The sequence below is a fragment of the Euprymna scolopes genome, chromosome 33 (genome assembly GCF_053919585.1).
Source record: "Euprymna scolopes isolate OS-2025 chromosome 33, ASM5391958v1, whole genome shotgun sequence".
Lineage (NCBI taxonomy): Eukaryota > Metazoa > Mollusca > Cephalopoda > Sepiida > Sepiolidae > Euprymna > Euprymna scolopes.
This window is the reverse complement of record NC_136514.1, coordinates 16,271,633-16,283,595: the sequence shown is the minus strand read 5'-3', so window position 1 is coordinate 16,283,595 and position 11,963 is coordinate 16,271,633.

The window sequence follows — 11,963 nt, the reverse complement described above, 5'->3', positions numbered from 1 at the left end:
TTTGTTTTCTATATTTTTAAACCAGGTGATTGCTTCGGCAGTATTTGCCAACTGGTTTAATTCTATGTCTTGTTTGATTTGCTCTAGAAAGTATTGTTTTGCTAATTCTACCTATTTCTGGTTTAGTTGGGTTCATCAAGCGGGTGCTGGGATTATTATTAAAGTCCCATTTGTGGTCTTTAAGCAGAGTGTATGCCTCTCTAGGTTTCAATTTGCCAACTTTATCGCTAATTTTTAATTTATCGGCAATTTGTTTACTTTTGGTATTTATTATACCTATGTAGCCGCATTCGTTTGTGTCTAGGTTTTGTAGTTTTTTGTAATGTTTTCTGTGATTAGTTTGTTATATTCTTGTTTATCTATTTTATAAAAGTTTCTAGTTTTATCTGCTTAGATATCTTATTAGAGTTGTTTATGTTTCTAACGATTTTGTGTAGTTTCCATTGGAAATTGTTAGGTTGATTGTGGAATTCTAAGTTTTTAATTACGTTTAAAAGGTAATCAAAGTTTATCAAAAGGTCTACTGTTTTCGCATTTTTAAGGGTTTTAAAAACATAGGATTCTTTTTTGTTTACGTTTTCATTTTTAAGGAAGAAATTTGCTCACCATCGCATTTGGCGTATTAGTCCATCTGTTTTTTTAATTAATTTAATAATATAGCTATGCTTGCTAGGTGTGGGGATGTTTTTTAGCGATGTTTCGAAATAAACACTTTCCATATCTATTTTTAATGTGGTGAAATAAATTCTTTTGAGAGTGTTCAACTGTTTCAGGAGCTAAGTATAACTACTTAATTTACTCACATAAAATTAATATACGAAAGTATAAATTCATGCGTAAACTTTAAGAATTTACTTCAAAAGTGCTCAATATGTAGGTAGAGCTTGTTAGTAAGTTATAAAATATATATGGCGATTAAGCTACACTGAATATTCCGCGTTTCATCCACTCTAGGACTCTTCAGGCTTATGCGCGAATTTTGTGGTTGTTTGTCGTTTTTATGTACGCATCTTCTATTGAGATTTTAGTTAGCCAATCAGCTTTCTAGTCTTCAGGCTTATGCGCGAATTTTGTAGTTGTTTGTCGTTTTTATATACGCATAAAGCTGATTAGCTAAGTAAAGCCTTCAATCTTTTGTAAATTCCTTAAATTAGACTGCAGCAATACTCGGTGCATCCTACTTTTCTTTGTTTGTCCAAAATTCTTCCACATTTCTATATAGAGGGTTAAACGAGGAAAAAAAAGAAAAGCTTGTACAGATTCAGTCAAAAATGGCCTCCAGCTGTGGCACATCGAAATCAATGAATTATTGTAGTGAAATGTCATTTATTTTTTGACAAAATATAAATGAATATTTTGATTTAGGAGTAAGTTAAATAAATACACGTGTTTTTGGTCTAGACAAAAGCGAATCGTTCTTTTTTTTTTAACTGTAACTCTAAACTAACACTGACAACTGCGCATCAAAACCAAAAGAAACGAAAAAACAAAAACAAAATGGAGATGCCATAGCTAACTTGCTACTCACAGCTGATGCAGGGCTAGGACAACAGCATATTCTTTTTATTGTTTTGACTCTCGAGTGTGTATCCGTTGATATCTTATATGTTTTTTTATGTAGAGTGATGTGGTTCTCGGTTGATTAATTGTTTCTTGCTGTATCGGATATATACTCGAGGGTCAAAACAATGAAAAGAATATGCTGTTGTTGTCATGGCCCTAGAAATGACATTAAACGAAGAAGAAAAAAGAAAAGAAAAGAAGCTTAGTTTTGTTTGTTTTACAGCATATCAACCTTTTCGGGTTATTTAATGGCCAATTCAGCCCATCTGGTAAAAGTGTTAGTGTTTCTAGTTCTATATATCTTTAAATATATATTCATGGTGTTGGTTTGGTTGTTTGTTATCGTTGTTATTCGCTTTGCTGAACATGACTGGTTTTTGCAAACGGTAAAAGAGAAACGCAATAACAGCAAATGTTTAGTGTATCTTAAGGCCGGATTCCGGTATCCTCAGACAGCCTGATCTGAGAGAAAGTAGAAGAAAACCAAAGCGAAAATGTAGAATAAGAAAATTAAGCGAAAATGTAGAATAAGAAAATTAAGAAGAAAAAAAAAGAAAAATGGACAAAAGTAACGATGTATTTTGTAACACTCCTAATTTCTGTAGCGATGAGGTAAGCACTTGTCACGTAAAAAAGGAACGAAAAATGATTTAAAAAAAACGATAAAAAAAATTATTAAAAAAACGATAAAAAAAATGATTAAAAAAAACGCAAGACAGCAAAGTGATTCAGTAACACGCAACAACGGTCTCCAAGTATTTTTCTTAGAAAAGTTTCCAAAGATTCTCGTAACCGACTGTCTGCGTTCTCCCCCGCGGCTCCCTTTTATGCCGTCGAGCAGCGAGATTTTGCGTTACTTTGCAAGACTGCCAGTTATAAAAATTGTGGATGCCGCTATCTTGATTCTTTTCTAATCCCCACTCCCGACAATGTGCTTCCACATGACGCGCACACGCGCGGACGCTTTAACGGTGAGCTATTTTCTTGGTTTCCACAATTTTCCCAAATAAATATTAGCACACGCTATCATCAGTGTAATCTAGTGATTGGTTAAGTAGAAATTCTGACGATTGAACCAATCATTTGTAAAGTATTTTCCTGTGAAATATTCCACAGGAAATCGAAAGCAGACCTTAAAAATAGCACGCGAAACAAACATGGTTTAGGATTGGAAAAAAACTTCAGGAGATAAATGGAAACACTTTCAACTTAGCACATCTTTTTTTGTCTCGCCGAAATGAAGAATTTCTAATAAAACTCCAAAGTTATACATCTTTTAAAAATGTCTTCTGGGGCGAATCATAGGAATCAGGTGTTAGTGATGGGCGATTGGATAAAAAACTTTTTTTTATAGATATATTTTATCAAGGGGAAAGTCGGTCATGTCGAAGTTAGATGCAATGAAGCGTTCAAACAAATTTTATGGTTGGGTTATTTAAGATTTGGCCAGTAGTCATATGTTACTCCATGCTGAAGTTGAATCTAACCGATACCTCAAAATATTTCAGGAAATTCTAATTAATCTAACGGGAAAAAACACCCCATAAATGTTTTTTGTTTATCGACATTGATTCATTATGCTATATCTATAAGAGACTTGTTATATGTCTGCACGAAGCCGAAACTATATTAAATTCTATGAGTCCACATTCACTGCTCTATTTCTATTAATGGTCGTGGGTTCGTATCACATCATCAGCATTATCTCCAGCGGAGACTATGTTCTAGCGAAAGATAAGACCCGTTTTCGAAATACTTTTACCAAAACAAACTTAATGACGTATATTGTGCCTAAGAAACACTACGCCCCAGTGTTGTATACTCTGGGGTCTTGTATTACACGGAGGGGTGTATAGTGAGTGCATATTAACAGGTATTTATAACCGAGGGCACAAAACTGTGTAAATGTTATATAGTCGTCTATGTAATGTCCATTGTGTGTGTGCATTTTTAACACATAATAAACAGATATGGATACTTTCAACAATAGCTCAACAAACGGGGCCAATAGCATCATTGTCTGCTTGCGCAGACAAGGCAAGGGCATACATTTTTGGTCAGAACCATCACTCTATTATTCCAGACGCTCTTCCGAAAAGTCATGTTCCACCCTGACAACTTAGACAACCAAATTGGTTTTTCACATTTACATTTATTTCTGTTACGATATTTTGTTCTGAGGTTGCACGCCATTCCTTTCATAGAAATTCCGTATTACTTCCTTTCCAGCTAATGCTTCCGTAGCTGAACGATTCCCAAGCAACTGATAACTTGCCTGTCCCGAAACTAGTTCCAACTCCTGGCTCCTCTAACTCTTTACTCTGCCTGTATATATTTAAACTAATCCTTTGTGCTTACATCAATCCACTACACAAATACTTATCAGTCACGTTTTATCTGGCCCAATTTTATTGTTTTCATATCTAGGTTTGAAAATCTATTTTGTTTATGTCCAACACATTCTTTTCTATTAAAACGTATTTGTTTTTATGTTTCTAAGATTTCTTTCTGTCATTGTTTATAGAATCTCTACAACGTCACTTAACCATATTTGTCCTTGAATTGTAAATGCCTGTTTAAACCAAATCTTATTCAATGACACGATGATAATAATAATCCTTTGGCTCAGATAATTCGGCAATACCTAGGATATGCTAACCTGCAACACCAGGAGAACACGTTTTCTACGAGACTTAAAAAATACCACCTTTTTCTGGAAACTAAACACAATAGACAAAAGACTTGAAAGTATGGGTCCAAAATTCATGCATAAAAATACATCAATCACAAGAGAAAACATCGGTTAGCTATCTAAGCTATGCACCTCACGAAGAAGAGATCATTTAAAATGATATATGACAGTTTTGAAATAGAACTACCCCCCAGGCACCTCAAGAACTCCACCAATTGTGAAGGAAAAATATATTTATGTGTCCTTTAACTATCGATCTAAAAAAAATGCTAAATACCACTTGCCGAGTAAAAAGGCTCGGAAGTCAGTGTTATATGAATATAGCCATTCGTGCATAATGGATTCTGTAAACCATGATATAATCCACGATATATATATATATATATATATATATATATATATATATAGTAAGTTATAAAATATATATGGTGCTTAATCGGCATATACATTTTATAACTTACTAACTAGCTCTACCTACGTATTGAGCACTTTTGAAGTAAATACTTAAAATTTACGCATAAATCGATACTTTCGTATATATATATATATATATATATATATATATATATATATATATATCATTCAATCACGGTAGTGGTTGAATATATGCTTAAGTCCGAAATTGAATGAATCGAGACACATTCAAACCCCCACCACTAATTCCGTTCGCAACCAAATTTCAAACAGGTTATATAGTTGGATAGAACACCTCATTAGCTACATTTTGAAAAAAAAATTCGAAAATTGGTTCTGTAGAAAAAAAGTTACAACAAAATATGTGGGTTCACAAACAGGAGAGTAAGTACATACATAAGTGACTAACGCTTTTTTTTTATTTTGCATAACTTTTTCTTGTATATAAATATTTTTACTGCGATTTTACCAATATGACATGTTAGCGTAACGGTTAGAATACCGGGGGTTGGTGGAAAGATTTTAGGTTCAATCCCGTGTATCGTTTTTTTTTTTATAATTAAAAAACCGAACTTTTTTTATTAACTAATTTTTTTTAACTCTCCTTATGATTTTATAGCAAAAAATGGTGAATTTATCGATTAAAAATATTCGTGAATTCTATGATATACATATTTTTTGAATGAACTCAAATTTTTCGTTATCACATTTGATGAAAAATGTAGTCATTTCATAACAACTACTGTGATTCGAAATTAAATTGAAAATGTTATATGTTACCGTAACGGGTATAGAGCCGGGATTGGTGGAAAGATTTTAGGTTCAATCTCGTGTAATAGTTTTTTTTTTAAATTAAAAACCGATGAAAATCGAACTATTAATATGCTAATAATTCGCCTGTTCCAAGTTATTATTATAACTACTACTCTTAGAGGTGATGCTGCTGCTGCTGTGAGATCGTGTCTTGTCCATATTATCAGCAGCAGCAGTGAACCTGCTTGCCTAGTTTCGGAAGTAAATAAGTCGAATGATACATGTGAACTGAAAAGACTAAAAAAAGGAAAATACTAGTGAGAGTGGCAGAGACAATCAGAAGAAGCCAGAAAAAAATGGATAAAATAAAAGGTTTAGTTTTTATTTTATTTTAGTAGAAGAAATGAAAGAAAAAACAACACAACTTCATTTAAACTGGCTCGGAAATACTGAAAATAGTTTAAAGATTTTTAAAGGTAAATTTTAAAAAAAGGATAAAAGTAGACGTCACTTTAAATGTCGATGACAATGAAGCTTGGATAAAATAAAAGGTTTAGTTTTTATTTTATTTTAGTAGAAGAAATCAAATATTTAATATTAATAATAAAATGAATATTTAATGCCATTTTGGCAATGCGTCTGACCAATGATGCATTTGAACCCGCGACCAGTACTGCAATGTCATCAGCAGCAGCCTGGGCATAAATATTCCTATTTTTAAACTCCTTTAAAAGAGGATTCAGCATACAGTTCCATAGTAAAGGTGATAAAATCCTACTTTGGGGGTTTCATTTAACTACTTCCCTTTTACCAGTTGCCCTCAGTAGTTCTACTTGAACTGTTCTGTGTCTCACCATATACTCAATCCATCGGATGAGTACTGGTGGCACATTGAGTTCTCGTAGCGACTTGAACATACTACTGAAAGGTATGTTGTCAAAAGCTCCAACGATATCTAAAAGGACACCGAGTGCCATCTTCTTTTTTGTTAGTTTACGCTCTATACAGATCACGAATTCATGAACCGAACTACTGTGATTGAATGATAAATATTGCATAAATGTGTGTTTTAGAGCTAATTTCTTTTTACAATCATTAATAAATATTATCAATTTATATATTAATACAATAGCAATGCCTGGAAAAATCATGGATTATATGAAAAAATGCGTGCATGAAAAGTAATATTCTTAAGATTTTATCAAACCTGGAAAAGTAAAGGACAAGAAATTCAACCTGGAAAGGTAAAGAAGAAGATATTCTAGTAAAGTAAAAAATAAGAATTTTTTAGACTTAAAATATTGCAGCTAAAAAAAAAATTTGAATATTGATAAATATTTTATTTATTATTTGCATATGTTGTTGTTTATTGTTGAGTTAGAAAGAGTGTCAGTCGCTGGATTGAACTTATTTCCCCCCTATTATTTGCATATATTTATGTAGTGAAAATTGTTTGAATAAAATTAATTCATTAGTTAGTTAGTTAGTAGATGGAATTAATAATTTTATAATTTACATAAAAATAATTAATTTTATTATATATAATTAGGATCATTTAATTCATTTTTATGTAAATTATAAAATTATTACTTTACTAGAATATCTTGTTCTTTACTTTTCCAGGTTGAATTTCTTGTCCTTTACTTTTCCAGGTTTAATAAAATCTTAAGAATATTACTTTTCATGCGCGCATTTTTCCATATAATATATATATACATATATATATATATATATATATATATATATATATATATATAATAGGACAATATTGTCAGAAAAAGATACGCTAGTCACCTTCCTGCAGCTGCCGACGGAGATGCTTGAAACTAGGTAGCGAGTGCCTTTCTGGCGATTGATTTTGTTTGTAATCAGTGTCACGATGCGCTCATCTGCCATAAAAGGGGCTTGGTGCACACGTTTTTTTCTTCTTCTTCTTCCCTTTGACAGCCCAAGCGTTACTTTTTGCATTTCCCTATCAAGATCCTTTCGGATCTACTATTACTATTATTCTCCGAAACTACCGGACCTTGTTACAGGGATTTTTCTTTCACGAGGTCGCAACATCGGTACTCTGTTGCAAAAATTAAGGTAAGGTATTCTCTTCTTAGTTTCTCTTCTCCATCGGTTGCCGTTGTTAGGTGGAAGACTTTTTTCCCCTACTAAAGTCACCCCCTCCCTCTTGTGCCGATGCTTCCCATTGGAAATCGGCACAATATATATATATATGTATATATATGTGTGTGTATGTATATATATATATATACATAAATATATATATGTATATGTATATATATATAAATATATAAATATATATACACACACACACACACATGTCACACGTCCACAAGGTATTCTATCGAACACAGAATTCCGGATCTCTACTATCATATAAAAGCCATGTTGTCTGTGTGAGTCTCTTCCGCATAGGTTCCGAAACGGCTGAGCATATCTTTTGCAAATTTCACGCAAAGGTAATTTATATGTCTGGCAGTGTTCTTAGATATGTTTTATGTAGAAATTCACCCGAAAGTATCGAAAATCGAAAGAAAATGTAATCCCAAACATCGTTTTATTTTTTTAGATAAATGAGAAGAATTTTTACAAGGATATATTATACTAGCAAAAATAATCGTCGTTGACTGGGTTCAAAAACAACCTACAGAAAATGGACTTTGATTTATGAAAGTACGATAGGTTATGAAAAGGAAGGGTTGTAAAGAGATATCTTCGAATTTGGGGATATCAAAACCAAAGCAAAATATGATGAAAGTAAAAATAAAATAGATAAACCCCATAATTTATTATACCATACCTGTTCAAAAAGAAACACTTGTCACAATATTCTGTTGATCTATATTAAAAAACCTTGTTAAATTTTGTGACATATTTCCATTCTATGGAGGTCAGGCGCGAACGAACACCCCATAATTATATTATACCATATTTCTTCAAACTGAAACACAATTATCAAAGTATACTTACGCATATAGATATGAAAAGTCTTTATTAAAGTTTGTGCCTATTTCCATTCTATGGAAGCCGGGCGGGAACGCAGACTCCACAATTTTATTATACCATCCCTATTTAAGTTAAAACACACTTATCAAAGTATTCTTATGTACATCTATATCAAAAACACTTGTAAACGTTTTTTTTTTTCAATTTTTTTATTTTTTATTTCCATACTTTGTGAACCACGCGCGTACGCAGACACCACAATTTTAATGAATCATCATTATGCCAGATCAAACATACCCATCCCTGTGTCTCAATACATTTTCTATCATTATATGTGATCAGTTTTCTATAAATAGTCAACCATATAGGAGCCTATTCCTGACCAGACATACACACAGACGTTCAGCTTTATATTATACACACACACACACACATGTATATATATATACACACATGTCACACGTCCACAAGGTATTCTATCGAACACAGAATTGCAAATCTCTACTATCATATAAAAGCCATGTTGTCTGTGTGAGTCTCTTCCGCATAGGTTCCGAAACGGCTGAGCATATATTTTGCAAATTTCACGCAAAGGTAATTTATATGTCTGGCAGTGTTCTTAGATATGTTTTATGTAGAAATTCACCCGAAAGTATCGAAGATCGAAAAATATGTCATCCTCAACATCGTTTTTTTTTCTTTTAGATAAATGAGAAGAATTTTTACAAGGATATATTATATGTTACACTGACAAGGGAGATCATAAAATTTTAGCTAAAAAAATGAAATTAATTATTATAACCTGGAAATATAGTTGAGTGGTAGAGTATTCGACTACAGACCGAATCATTCCTTGTTTAAGCCCGGGTGTACTACACCATTTTTTTTTCATTTTTCTTATGAGTTCAATTTACGATAAAAGAAGTTCGGTTTAAAATTGCCACAAATCCTTGTTTTCATATTTTAAAACTAAACATTAATCAGAAGTGACTTTTCCAGGGCATTCATCGGCAAACATCAAATATCAGGGTCCGAGATATGCCCTTAAACTATATCCGATGGTGAGACCCCAGCTTGTGGGATTTGGGGAGTGTGGAGCCACACTTTAATTGTGATTGCTCCCAGGTCCACTCTAGCCTGGAGTGGTAGTACCTGTTTGGGTCCCAACTATGGGTTAAATAGAAACCGACTTGGAAAAAAAAAACAAAGTATTCCTTGTAATATATAATATTCAATACGGGGATCGATTCTATAATAATACATATACAATCTGCATAAATTAAAATATCATGTTTAAGTGTATTGTACGACCGGGCAACGCCGGGCGGCCAGCTAGTTTAAAAAAAAGAAAGGGAAGTGAGTTTTTCATGGAATAAATAATATACTTGGCACACATCATCGATGGAAATGGTAGAATACCGGACCCGGTAAGAGCCACAGCTGTAAATGATATGCTGGATCCCAAAACATTACTGGAGTACATTTTTTTTGCGAGCCGTTACCATACATTCATTTCCAATATGTACTACCTTTCGGCCTCGCTACGAACTACTGAAAATGGGCAGGATGTGAAAATGGGCACCTGCATGCCAGGTGACATTCGATAAAAGAAAAAAACTCTGTCATAAGATCTATTACTCACGCATTATGACCCAAAATTAGACATAATAGTCGGTAGCTATGCGAGCTCATATAGGTTGAATTAGAACACTAATCATACACCCGCCAAGATCTCTGTCCCCGCAGAAAAGCGCTATTCGCAGATCGAGAAAAAAAAGCACTTTCTCTTATTTTTTTCAGTTAAAAAGTTCTACTGATATTTACACTGACGAATTTTTTTGACCGTCCTCAAAATTCCGCTGACCATGTTTGCTTTAAGGGAAGAGTTTCCCGTTTACGCATCAAGCAGATTGCTGGGGTGGGGCGCTATTTTGTTGAATTACAATTTCAAGTTAGAGTAATTTCCTTCCGAACAGATCGCACACGGAGACGGATTTTATTCCGTGACAGAGTGAACTTCTCGAGGATTCAGTAATTGTTTCTATAGTTACCGACAGTAAATCATATACATTACCATCTCACATTGCGAATGACTGAGCAGCGGTGGGAGGCGACGTCCAGTGGAGAAGGTGAAGAAAAAGAAAAGCGGAAATATAACATGCACAACATGGCAAACAACGGTCAAGCACATGCCGGCGTGAAATGGACGTGTGGCGCGTTGGCGATACTAAAACTTGGAAATACGAGTCAGCGCAGGGGGAACTTTTAAAGCAAGATGCAATCCGAACTTGGACGAACGGATATCGTGGGTCGAACTACAGGCATAGCAGCGGAACAGAAAAATGGGGATAAAAAAACGCGTGGCGAAACATCGAGCCAAAGAAAGGTCGGCGTGAAAAATTTAAAACCCGCTTGGTTATAGGAAAAACTGACATGTTGACATGGGGTCAGAAAAGCACGTGTTCGACACGGCAGACTTTTGTTAACTACACGACGAACTAATTGACCTTTGAAAAAAGATGCAATGCGTTGTTTTGAAAATACCATGAATAAATGCCTTTTATTCAACTTCCAATTTCCGTTTTCGTTCAATTGCGATTGTCTCTGCATGCAATACGTGGGTCGATGGCAAATGTACCAAACACGTTACATTGTGGCGATCCTAATTATGCGTTTATTCTTCACTGCTTGTTGCTCTGCGGAATGATTTTCAAGTATTACATAAATTGTTTTTGTTATTTCCTATTTAAACAATTAATAAAAAGTTGGTCATTGAAATTTAAAAAAGCATTTTCAATAAGATCAGGTGGACAAAAAAAAAAGTATTGCGTTTTTAACTTTTCAATTCAGATGGACATATCTCGCTTCAAACAAAAAATGTTTGATCGAAATAAGCACCATAAGAATCGACACATTTTTGCCTACGCGAAACAAGTGTATTTATGCCACTAAGTTAAAAAAAAAAAAACTTGCGTTCTGAAGGCGTTTTTGATATCGCTTACGTTTTTGAAGCATTTCGCACACATAAAATTTTCGAGATGCTTAAAAAAAGTGGTAGTCAGTAGGTGAGAGGTATGGCGGGTATGGTGGATAAGACAGAGCTTCTTAGCCTAATTCTTTCAACTTCTGCAGGATCAGTTTAGCAACGTGCAGTTGGGCATTGTCGTGAAGGAGAATTGGTCCTTTTTCTGTTGACTAATGCTGGGTGTTGTTATCGAAGTTTCTAATGCATTTCATCCATTTGTTGACGGTAGTTCTCCAAAACTATAATGAACAGGGACCAGTCGCAGATCACCAAACAGTCAGCATGACATTCTTTTCGTACAACTCTGGTTTCTTGATCTACCTCATACCGAACAAGGGGCGTGGTCATTCAACCAGCTCTACCCAAGCCGACGTCTGACAAGTAGGAATTTGATACTCGTAAAGACGATGACGTCACGACACGATAACGAGCAATTAGCAATCCACTCTCGGATTTCGCTGCGGTTTGCTTGATCTGTGTCAGCTAATAGTTAATTCTTGTGTGTGTAGAGTATTTGCTCAATTTGTAGATTCGAACTAATTAGCCCCAAATTAGGGC